At 46.9% G+C, this 11,975-nt stretch overlaps 1 protein-coding gene and 1 long non-coding RNA gene across 2 annotated transcripts in view; one reads left to right on the top strand and one right to left on the bottom strand.

Annotated features, from left to right (window-relative positions):
* Positions 1-1,879: 1,879 nt before the first annotated feature.
* Positions 1,880-10,412, bottom strand: LOC132248801 (uncharacterized). The gene is made up of 2 exons (XR_009460224.1): positions 10,233-10,412; positions 1,880-9,614 (listed from the first exon to the last, which is right to left on the bottom strand). It is a non-coding gene; the product is annotated as an uncharacterized LOC132248801 (long non-coding RNA).
* Positions 10,412-11,975, top strand: part of SEC23A (SEC23 homolog A, COPII coat complex component) — a 55,923-nt gene continuing 54,359 nt past the window's right edge. The window contains exon 1 of the mRNA XM_006268337.4: positions 10,412-10,491. The gene's annotated coding sequence lies outside the window, so the exon portion shown is untranslated. The remainder of the gene's footprint in view (positions 10,492-11,975) is intronic.

The following is an 11,975-nucleotide window of genomic DNA, read 5'->3' as shown; positions in this document are numbered from 1 at the left end:
TCTACCCAGTCAGTTTGCTACTAGGATGAATAGTAATGAATGACAGAAAGTCAGCTAAAATATTTACTAAAGAAATCATTCTTATTTCATCTTTTCATCATCTTTGGGGCTTCCATAATGAAAGTTGGATTGTGGTTGAGGATGGATAGGAGGAAGCTCTTAAATCATCATGGTCTCTACAATGCTCAATGCAGCTTCTTGAAATGGTAGCCTTTGTTCTAGACAAAGAAATATTAAACACCATTGTGCACAAGCAGTTGTGTGATATTAATCTATAACTACCAAATAATGAAATCTTCAACAAGCCACTGAGTCTTTAATAACAATTCTAGGGACCTGTGCATAAAGCTCAGCATTAGCAAGTGGTTCTTTCAGGTCTAGTACTTAAGAACAAAATCCTGCTCCATTTCAGTCAACAGAAGTTTTCCATAAGTAAATGTACTGTGTTCATAATTTGTCCCATTTGGGAGTTCCCTTTGGCTTCTGTAAAAGTAGACAGAGAGCGTGTCTGTCTACATGTGCATTAATACACTTTTTCTAATGCGCATTAAATTTAGTACCTCCAATGTAAGGTACTAAATGTGCATTAGGCTGCCTTAATGTGCAGTAGCACAAGCTCATGTTTTTAGGTGCCACTTAATGCACAGTAGCTTATTTTACTGTGTATTAGCATAATAGCGCTGTTTTTTATACACTGCTTTAACGCACGGTAAAATAGGCTACTGTGCATTAAAATACATGTGTAGACATGCCCAGATAAATGTAATTATGAGTTTGATGTGAATTGGACTTTTGTATAGATAGATTACACTGTCAGTTTGGGGTATACCTCAGAAAAATAACTATCAAGGACTTCAAAATCAGTTATTTTATTTCTTTTTCATCTCACTTCTATGTATTTCCTTATTTCACCTGAAAGAGGATACATACAAACTCTCTTAATGAAAAGCAAATAACTCTTTTAAGAAAAATGTTAACTATTATATAGAATATGAAATATTCCCTACCCATCATATAACATGGGGATAATAATACTTGTTTCCTGTATAAAGCACTGAGTGATGGATAAAAATATACAAGAACATGGTGCTTGATTCAGTCGGTGGTACAGATATCCTATTGACTTCATCCCAAAAGGCCAGTGCATGGATATTAAATTTGATTGCATATTCTGTAGTTATACAGGCTTAATTAGATCCTATATGAAAAGCACCAGTAATGCCAGGCCAAAGTCTAACTGAAAGTCCCCACCAGTGTAAATCTGTAGGCAGTGTAGTTTAAACTGTTATTTATTAAGTTGCTAACTCAGAAGTCACTGCTAACACATATTCTTTGTGTTTTCTTTCTACAATAATTTTGATATAGACTGAGCTGTGCTGTGCTATCCACAATCTGGATGTTCTGCATGCATGGTAAAGATCAAGGGGTAACCCAAACCACTAGACTAGCCTCTTATCTCCATTTTTTAAAGTAGTATTGGTTATTTCTGAAGGACTATATTTTCTGAGCAGTTTTGAGCAAACACTACCCTAGAACTTTCCTCTCCATTTAATTTTTATTTGCTTTTAAGGTGTTTCCTGAAACCGTTTATGTGTAACAATCTGCTTTCTTCTGGAACCGGATGTAACTTCCTATTTCTGTGTGCAAAAAGTGTGGTCGTCATCACTTGAAAGAAGACCTGCTTAATTAAAACTACAATTGCATTTCTGCAGAATTTGACATGGTAGCCAAGAAAAGCCTGAACTCTATCAATCTGTAAATGGATATACTGAAAATATTCAGATGTTAGGAATTATAAATGTATATGTTCTGAAGAAAGGAATTATAAAAAAGAAAACAAAAACCAAATGCAGCATTATGATACAATTGTAAATATAAATTACGTTAAAATGATTTTTTTATTTTGATTTTTAAAGTTGAATGACATACATTCAATTAGCCACTTTTAAACTGTTGCAAGCAACAAAAGTGGTTTTCTAAAGATATCAAGATCACTGCTGACAAGACTTAATAATATAGTTCATTGAACATCTGGTGGAGCTAAACATGATTCAGCAGGTGAAGAAGAGAAAACTGTCAAAGATGAAAACTCTATCTTTTTATCAACTGCCTAGGAAACATAAAGGAGAAATTTCCCAATGGGAAGGTAAGTTGCAACCTGGGAATATTTGCCAAAAACTTTAAATGTAATATATACATCTAACATGGAAATAAGTGAAGTGTAACTGCATATTGAATACAAGGGGTAACAGAAAGATGTCATTATCTTAGTAGTACTCCCTGTTTAGAACCCAGATCTCCATTTTATTTTTCTACCTATCCATTCATCTTAGTACTTTTGCTTCTCTGCGTGTTCTCTATCATTATATTATCTGTGACACCTTCTCGGAAGGAAGTTTAAGATGCAAGTAATGCAGGATTTTGTCCGTATCAAAATGAAATCTAGTTTTTTTAATCATGTTAATAACGAAATGATTTTACACCTGTTATCCTCACTGGGATTTCACAATGGTACTCTCCTGGTTTTTTCCTTCCTCTCTTTCTATTATTATCTCATTTGTCTCCTTTTGCATGCCATCTACAGGCATGCCCAGAGTTACATCTCTTTCTGCTTTACACCCTTTCTTGGACAATCACTATAGTACTTGAGCATTCTCAGAACCTGCAGTACTGAGGGAGTCTTTCACTTGCTGAAACATCATTTATCAAGCAGATATTAGTCATCCCACAGCTGTGTGTATAGTTTGTCCTCTGTACAGGATATAACCAAATAATAGGGAGATAACATTTGGGGTTCCATTCTGTGTTGCAGGATAAGGAGCCCAGATATTCTTTATAACCCACAGCTCAATATCCCTTCCACCTGATGATGGCATTAGAATGGGTGGCACAGTCCTTCCATTTGGGTATGTCCTGTTTTTGGTTCAGATGAGAAATGATTGGTTGCGTAGAAATATGACTGTAAGTACAGCTGAAGTACCATAAATGGGTGTAAAAATGTTTTGGCCACTAATAGTTGATTAATGCAATTGTTCATTATTACCTGGCGTACATTTTCAAACTTTCAGAGACAATGTACATGACAATGGTCGTTTTTTGCCTTCCCACAGTCAGTTGTGGTAAAGACCACAGTTACTGCTTTATTTAGGACAGTTTATTGGCCTGTGTCAGGGTTATTGTTTAAACATCTTCTAAGCTGGTAACATTATTTTGCAAACCCAGTCATTACCAGGTATCCTGGTTTTCGCTGAAAAAAATATTGCAAATTTTTCTATTTAAAAAAAATTGGAAATTCTCTGATTAAAAACCCCAAATCTGTGATTAAAATGAAATGCCACTATATATAGGTATCAATTGAACACAGTGTTTTATTGATATATTTACAATTTTAAAGCATTTTGGAAGCCTACCAGTGCCTCAATCACTATAATAAAATAAATCCTATGTACCCATAAATTTTGGTATTTGAGTTGGGGTTTTTTATCATGGAAAATCAGAGCTCCTCCTCTCTCTTAGCTCACCAGGACACAGGTCCAGGCCCCTCATTCCCACCCACAGCCCCACAGTCCTGCTAGTGCCCCTCACTCCCCAGCCACAGTCCCCTGGCCCTACTGATGATTCTCACTCCTCACCCACAGACCCCTACCCCCCTAGCCCTGCTGGAAGGGGCCCCCAGCTACCACGGCTACGGGGCCAGGGAACTGGTCCGCAGCACTTGGCCCCCCCAGCACCAGCGGCCAAGCCCTGGCTGCTGCCCACAGGAGGCAGCAGCTGCTGTGATGTAGCAGAGTGCGGAGCCCAGCTCCCCTCTCACCCCTGCAGGCAGTGCGGCCAGAGTGGAGTCCATGGGGGGCCATGGTGCGGGGTGCTCACTACAGGCTCAGGGCTTCCTGCCCTGCTGCTCTCCACCTGAGGCTTCCATGGCACAGCAGGGGGGACCTAGTGCAGCAGGGCAGAGCGGGGCCAGGAAAGGAAGTTTGTTGCAACTGCAAGCTTCATGCTGCCCTGGCGAGGCTCCCTCTGCCTGCCCAACAGCAGCAACGGGCACAAATCCGTGCTGCCACCCCTGCTGGGTGGGCAGGTGGCGCCTAGCCAGGGTGGTGCAGAGCTCGCAGCAACAAGGAGCTTCCCTGTTCCTCCCTGCCCTGCTGTGCTTGGTCCTGCCCGCTGTGCTGCGGAAGCCCCAGGGGGAGGACAGCAGGGCAGGGAGACCAAGCTTGCAGTGGTCAGGCTGCCCCCACCTCTGCTTCACACACAGATCAGAGGGGCACACACCTCTCCCCCGATAAGCCACCCACAGCCCTGTACCACTCTCTGCCTGGGCCCTGCAGCCAGGCATTCCAGCCCCAGGCCCCAAGCTGCATGCACTGCCCCAGCTGGGCAGCAGCCCCAGACCTAGCCTTGCCCAATTCCCTCCCTCCCTGTGGGGGCATCAATCTCCCCTTCCCCCCATGCCAGACTTATGTGCGGGAGCTGCTTTCCAGACTGCCTAGGAGCCATGTGCATATACATGCACATGATGCCCTCTGCCTGACTGCCCTTCTCCTGCTCCCCTAGCCCCTTGCAGGTTGGAACTCTGCCAGCCTGCAAAGAGCTCTTTGTAAAAGTGGAAAACCCATGTGTTTCTCTGTTAAAATGAAAAAAAATCCGTGTTTTTGTCAAGTAAAAGGGAAAGTCCATGTTTTTTTCTTGTTTTTCTGTGGGAAATGGAAATCCTGGACCCTAGTCATTACAGCAATTTTGTTATGGGAGAAAACAAAAACTGATACACTACTTTTAACCCAAACAAAGCTGTAATTCTGCTAGGACTAATTTTGAAAATGATTATTTATATGTTGTTTTTCCCTTGTTTTTATTGAAGGATTTTGGAAAATCCTCATTTACATTAATGCATCTGGTAACATTTAAAGAAAAGTCATAAGAATTTAAATGTCCTATGAATAGTTAAAAAAAATAACAGCTATTCTGTCTTAAGTCTCTTTAGGAAAGATCTAACAAGCAAATATAATTGTCCTTAGAACAAGTAAGGCAATTAAATTATGGGTAGTAGTAACTAAGCACTGATATTTGGAAAAAAATATGTATTATTAATCTAAGTAGAGAATTAACCATTATGTTTCGGCTTTTTTTTTTGCACAGTTCATTGATTATATATTTAGAAATACCAAACACATGTTCTATCTATGTATACAAAAAGACAGCATTAACAAAGCATAAAGGGAATAACTCTGAAATTAATTAAAAACAGTAATTCTGAGAATATATTCAAATGATCATCAAGAATAGAAAGCAGTCAGTACCTTATTAAATACAAGTCTCAAAAGACAGGCAATGTGCCAAGAGAATTTGAGGAACATGTAAATGTTATTTTAGCTGTCTCTTCCATATTGAGAATTTTTTAAAATAGAAGAGTAAAAGAACAAAGAGCAGAAAAGAAGTGTATACAAATGTGCATTGTATAAAATTAAACATTAATAAATGGTAATAGTGGTTTTCCAATATAATTAAATGTGTTAGAAATAGCACATTGTAGCTAACGTTGGAAAGTGGAAAGAGAGAAAGCTCCATCTAGTGGTTATATCACAGCATTTCAATTTTAAACGTTTTGAGAATTGTATCAATAATTTATTAATACACACACTCTCTTCCAGTTAGAAAATGTAAAATGAATACAAAACCCCAGGAGCCTACCACAACTAGGAATGATCTAAAATAATTAGAAATGGCTAATTAAGGAAATCTTCCAGACATTAAAAGCAGGATACCGTTGATGCACAGGGTGGATCACCAATTGACAAAGTTCCTCTACCTTGAAAAAATGCCTTTGGACATCAGTAGCACATTAAATATGATTATGGGGATATGTAATTGAGCATGTGAGGGTCTCCTTTGTTCAGTGGCACTACTCATAAAGTTTGCATTGAAATGCTTTCCTCAGCTGGGGCCTAAATGAGGGAGTAAGTTCTGTATATATACACCAACGAATCTCAACCAGAGTGTTGCAGCATCCTGAAGTACTCTGAGTTCCTTTCAAGGACACCGTGGGATGCTATGCCCCATTGGTGACGTGTAGGATTGCACATGCACCCCCTGAGTGTGGTGGTACACCCCCTGCAAAAAGGTGCTGTTGACATTACCAGCGGCACCTGTGGGCAGTTGCCGCTCACCAACCCCTACTCGCTGCTGACACCACTAATGGCATCTGCCAGCGGTCCATGATCACTGCTGGTGCTCGCCACCCCCTCCCCCTGCCACCGAGAGTGCCGCAGCTGCCTGCAGGATCTCACTTTTTGCTGCTGCCACACTCCTGCTGTCACTGGCACCACCCCTGCCTGTGGAAGCTTGCTGTGTCCCCCTGTTAACTTTGTTAGGCATGCAAATACGAGTCACAAGATAAACCCAGAGATTTCAAATAGTAATCCATAGTGTTGAAAGCATTCCAAGCAGTTGTGGACTTTCCGAGTTCTTTGCAACAGAAGAATTGCTCTAGTACTTTCCTGTAGTCAAAAAGCAAGTGAAAACAAGAGGTGCCCTGAGTCTAACAAGGTGGAGAACTACTGTTCTATATGCAGGGGTGGATCTAAGGAGAGTGCACTGGTGCAGTTGCACCACCCTTTGATTCCTACTCTACTCAAACCTGAAAAGCAAGTGCCTGGGAGGGGCAGCATTTCTATTCAGGCAGAGCTGAGAGAGTTAGCTGACTTCATGGCTCATTATATTTTCCCCTATTCTTGTTAATCTATCTACTCCTCAGGTGTTAAGATCCTCTATCCTTCTTAACAGTCTTGATGTTTCATTATAGTCAAACTATCCTTCTGTAATTTTGCTGTCTGTTAGCTGTCTCTCTTCTAGTTCACAGCCCTGCAGACTGTTTTCAGCTCAAGCTAAAAACTTTAACTCAGATGTGGTAGCGTTAACTCAGGTGTAGCAATGACTGCCAGTGAAGTATTGGTATCACTGCCAAAGCACTCAAGAAGGCTAGATTTTGTTTAATGAATCTGAATAAGAAATGTTCATTTAACACTAATGACTCAAGGACAAATGATATCCCTTGACTGTTTTTTTTGGCCTTGTGGGTTGTGTGCTTTTTTTTAACTTTATATGTTCTCTAGCAAATGACTGAACATGCCAGTAGGACATTCTTTTTCTCATAGTGTATTAAAGTGTGGAGTTCATTGCCACCAGATGTTGTGGAAGCTTACAGTTTAGCCAGATTCAAAAATGGATTGGAACAATTATTGGAGGAAAGGAGCATCAAGTATCTATTCAGCATGGGAATAAGGGTCTTGTTATACAGTAAGTTTGGTGGCTTCTAGAGCTCTTTACCCCTGGACTGGCTGCCTGTTAGCACCTTTTAAGTGGCTTAAAGTACTCATTATTTGGTTTAAAGTTACACGACTCCAGGGTAGGATTATCTCCAATCCACCTAATTTTGTTCCGGTTCCATTACTGCGTGGCCACTTCCCATAGCTGTTCTGCCCAAGTTGAAGTTCTCTAGTATCCCAGAATGCTGTGCCCTCTCCTGAGACAGGATGAGCAGGGACATTGGAGTACAGTGGGGCTGAGTATGTATCTCACCCCTTGGGGATGTTGGGCAGAATGAGCATTGCAGCCCCAGAGCACCTGGCAGCTTTGGTGCCTCCCACTGCTGCCTAGACTGGTTGTGTTTGCGCCAGTGGTGGCACAGTGGGTGGCCACCGCCTGAGCTCTGGAGAAAAAAGGATTGGGCTCCTTGGAGCTCAGGCAGCACCTGGCCAGCTGGCAGCCCAGCCCAGCCAGTGGGGTGCAGGACAGCAGGCACTGCCTGAGTTCTGGAGAAAAAAAGATTGAGCCCCTCAGAGCGAGTGAGTTGGTTTCCCTAAAACTGACACAACAGGTCTGCAATGAAAGTGGGACTGCTGGGTTTAAGCCATGCTGTCAGCACAGAGTTGCTATGTTGGTTTCACCAAGACCAGAGAGCCTCAGGGAAGCTGCTTCTCCAGGTCTTTCTGGTCTCTCTGAAACTGACACAGTGGCCTTGAACTGAGAACTGGCCACCAGGCATAAGCCCAGGGTTCAAATTATACTCCGACTCTTGTGGGGGTCTGTGGTGCTGGTAGCCAGAAGCTGGAAGGAGCTGCTGTTGCCCTTGCTGCTGCCTGAGCTGCTTAGTCTCTTATGGGGGGTGGGGGAGGCTGTCGTCTCTTATGGGGGGGGTCAGCCCCCCCCGAACTCCCCCCTAATTTGAACCCTGCGTGAGCCCTGACAGCCTTGCTCTCAGCATGGAGCTGCTGTAGCTCAATGAGACCAGAGAGCCCAAGGCTTAAGCCCAATATCCCTGCTCTCAGTGTGGGGCCACTGTGTTTGGTTCAGTGAGATCAGAGCCCCAGGGAAGCTTATTCCCCAGGTCTCTCTGGTCCTGCTGCAACTGACATGGTGGTGAGCTTGCTGCCTGGCAGGAGCAGCCAAGGGGTCCTGCTCCTAGTCCTACTCACCAAGCTTCTAGTGGCAAGTCACAGCTGTGCAGGTGAAGGACAGTCTGAGCGGAGTTGCCTTACTGTGTGACTGCTCCACTAAGACGATTAACATTTGTTCAGCTTACAGCATGAACGATGCGTGCCTCCGGAGGCTGTGGGGGGCACAGCAACCACCTGCAGGCGGTGGTGGTGGCAGTGTTGTTGGTAGTGGGGTGGCAGTGAGGGGGGACTGCCTGCAGGCAGCCGCAGTGATGTTGGCAGCGAGGATGGGCCAAGTGGGGACTGCCTGCAGGTGGCTGCACTGGTGTCAGCAGTGGGGCTCACTGGTGTCACTGGTGAGCGGTGGGTGGCGAGCAGGGACCGCCTGCAACTGCCAGCAGACGCATTGGCAGCGAGGGGGAGGTGGCAACCACCCACTGAAGCTGGTGGCAGCTTTGGCAGTGGCCACCAATCTCAGGGGGAGGGACGTGCTCTCCTGTGTCCCCCCAGGCATTGCCTGTGGCTTACAGTGTAATGTCTACAAGGCCCCAAGGGCCACAGCCTGTGAATCAGAACTTCCTAGACCAGGGGTAGGCAACGTTTTTTGGCTGGAGTGCTGAAAAAACCACACTGTCTACCTTGGAAGGTGCCAGAGTGCCTACATGCTGGAGCCCAGAGCAGCTGTTTGCAGCCTCCCGGCTGCAGCCAGCCCAAGGAGCCCAGTCTGCTTGCAGCAGGGCTTGCAGCCTCCCAGCTGCCTGCTGGGAGCAGCCTCTGCTCTGTGGCTGGCAGCAGCTGCTTAGAGCCTGGGCTGGCGGTGGTGTACCGAGCAAAATGGCCTTGTGTGCCATGCTTGGCACATGTGCCAGGGGTTGCTGACCCCTGTCCTAGACCATGAATGCTGGAGGCTGCAAGTGAGAGAGGAACAGCAGGAAAAAACCTGGTCATACCCAGTTCCCTCTGCCTTTCAGCATCCAACCTCTGCTGCTGTGTGACATGAGGTTAAGGGGGGTTGTTATGAATGTTTCCTAGTCTAGGTCTGAATCAGATCTCACTTGTTCTTGGCTTTGTGGCTCTCAGGTTTCTTCGGCAGCAGCATCACCTGGATGTCGGACAGGACCCCACCTCGAGTGATGGTGACCTCAGCATCTTGTTCAGCTCATCACTGTGGACGGCCACCTGGAGGTAACAGGGGATGAAGTGAGTTTTTTTGTTGTCAGGGCAGTGTTTCTAGCCAGTTCCAGGACTTCGGCCGTCAGGTAGTCTGTCACAGCCGCCAAATGGACGGGTGCCCCAGCCCCCACTCACTCAGTATAATTGCCCTTGCAAAGCTGAGGGTGTGCACAGCTTACAGGAAGACCTACTTGGCCTTAGCCAGGACCTTAAATCCCTGCTTGCCATGACTTGTCTTGATTTCAGTCTTACGTGATGCTGCCCCTCTGCAGAATGGAAAATGGGCAAGGCGGATTTATGGCCTGACCCAGCAAATGGCAGCTCTTAAGTGCATTTGGCTTGTGCTTCCATCTCAAACTGGACTGTACCCTGCTGCCCAGTCAGTAAAGCTTCTAGCTTCTGCTGAAGTGGAGACAAGCCTGTGCTGTGTTATGGGCCGCTCCTCTGCACCCCTCTTTTCCAAAGCCTAGATCCACCCCTGGCTGCGGGCTGCGCCTCTGCCCGGCCAAGCCCTCCCGGCCGTGCCCGGGGAAGGGCCTGGCTCGGGGGCTGGCAGCAGCGGGCAGGCGGCGCCTGTCAGGCCCCGCAGCGCACAGGAACCCCTTGCTCAGCTGCCGCGGGCACCTGCGGGGCGGGGCGGGGCGAGGAGCAGCCCCCGCTGCAGGCGCTCGGCTCGGCTCGGGCCGGGGGCGGGGCTGGCGCCGCGACCGCGACCGCGACCCGCTCCCTGCCCTTTGACGTGGCATCGACTCTCCCATCAGCCATGTTGGCTGCGTCGGCGGCGCCGGGGCTGCTGGGTTCGCGGGGCGGGCGGCGGCGACGGCGGCTCCTCCTCGGGCTGGGGCTGGGGCTGGGACAGGGACAGGGACAGGGACGCGGGCAGGTGAGTGCGGGCCGGGGGAGCTCTCCCGTCTCCCCTGCCGCTGCCCCTGCCCCGGCCGCGGGGCGGCAGCTTTGGGCGCCGGAGCCCCTCACGCCCTCCTCGCACCCCCTGCCAGAGCTAGGGCCGAGGCCGGGGGCCGGGCAGCGGTGTGAGCATCTCAGCCCGCCGGCGGGTGGGGGAAGGATCCTGGCCACTCCAGAGCAGCGGCCGCCTCAGCCGCGTCTCACCGCGCCCCGGGCACCAGACGGAAGCGGCCGGGGGACGCCGCGGGCTGTTGAGGGCGGTGGGAGCTGCCTCTGCCACAGCATGACCCCACCCCTCCCCCCAGGAGCTCTGGGTAGGGGGAGCCGCAGCTCACACAGAAAAATTGCCCTTCTGCAGCCAGCCAGGGGAGCCTGAGAGGCGGGCAGCAGGTTTCTGTCCCCAGTCCCCACAAACCCAGGGTGCCGCAGGTAGGGCTGGTTGCCACATGGGTCTTTGCAGCCCGGTGTCTCAGCTGGAATAAAGAGCAGCGCGGGTCCCAGTGTGGGGGCAGCTGTCCTGGCCCCAGTTGCTTGCATCTCTGTGTCACACAGTGGATGTGGCACCTTTACACTTATCTCTGTGGCAGCACTGGGGGATTTGTACTGCATTAACTATATCAGGTCTGGCACCCGTATGGTTAAATCTGTGCCAAGTCCTGACCATGTCTTTCCCTTAGTTTAGATTTCCCTTAGATTAGATTTCTCACCAGAAGTGGGTCACCAAAACACATGAAAGGTTGCAAATAAACTTTGAAAATGGATTCTCCTTTGATGGAGAAAAATGTGGGAAACGGTGAGTTTTCCCTTGCAGGCTGGGAGAGCTCCAGCTTGGGGCCCCCTTGCCCTACACACTGGGGCTGAGGGTGGGGGCAGGAGTGAGGGGCACTGAGTCAGGACTGCTCATCGCAGTTTACAAATGGGTCTTGGTGCAAAAAAGGTTGAGAACCACTGTCTTAGATGGCCTGTGACAGTGGTTTCCACAGTGCGGTCTTCAGATTTTACTTAGCCCTACCATTCTTTTCCACTGACATGTTTGACTATAAAGTACGTGGTGGGTCCAGGAGAAATGTTGACGGTTGACAGTGTCTGGTAGTGTATAACATTTGTGAACTGCTGGCATGGATACCATACGCTGATCTTAATGGAGGGAATTTGGGGAGCAGGACTAGGACAGGAAGTCAATGAAAGTGTTACCATCCATTTATTAATGCTCAGTTACATGCTGTCATTTTGATAACTTGAGAGTTATTCCTGGTACCTGTCAAGTACTGCCTTGATATAATAGTATCTGATAATTTACTTAGAGACAGATAAAAAAGGATCACTGAATCAAAAATCAAGTTAACAGTGGCTCAGTAGATTGATTAAAGGTTGTTTGCATTAATGTCTAGTATAGTAGATATATTTTATTTTTGAATGAGAGTGCACTACATTAGGCTGTTTTTATGTTATTTAAATGTT

The sequence above is a fragment of the Alligator mississippiensis genome, chromosome 2, assembly GCF_030867095.1.
Source record: "Alligator mississippiensis isolate rAllMis1 chromosome 2, rAllMis1, whole genome shotgun sequence".
Lineage (NCBI taxonomy): Eukaryota > Metazoa > Chordata > Crocodylia > Alligatoridae > Alligator > Alligator mississippiensis.
This window is presented reverse-complemented; position numbering and strand designations above follow the sequence as displayed.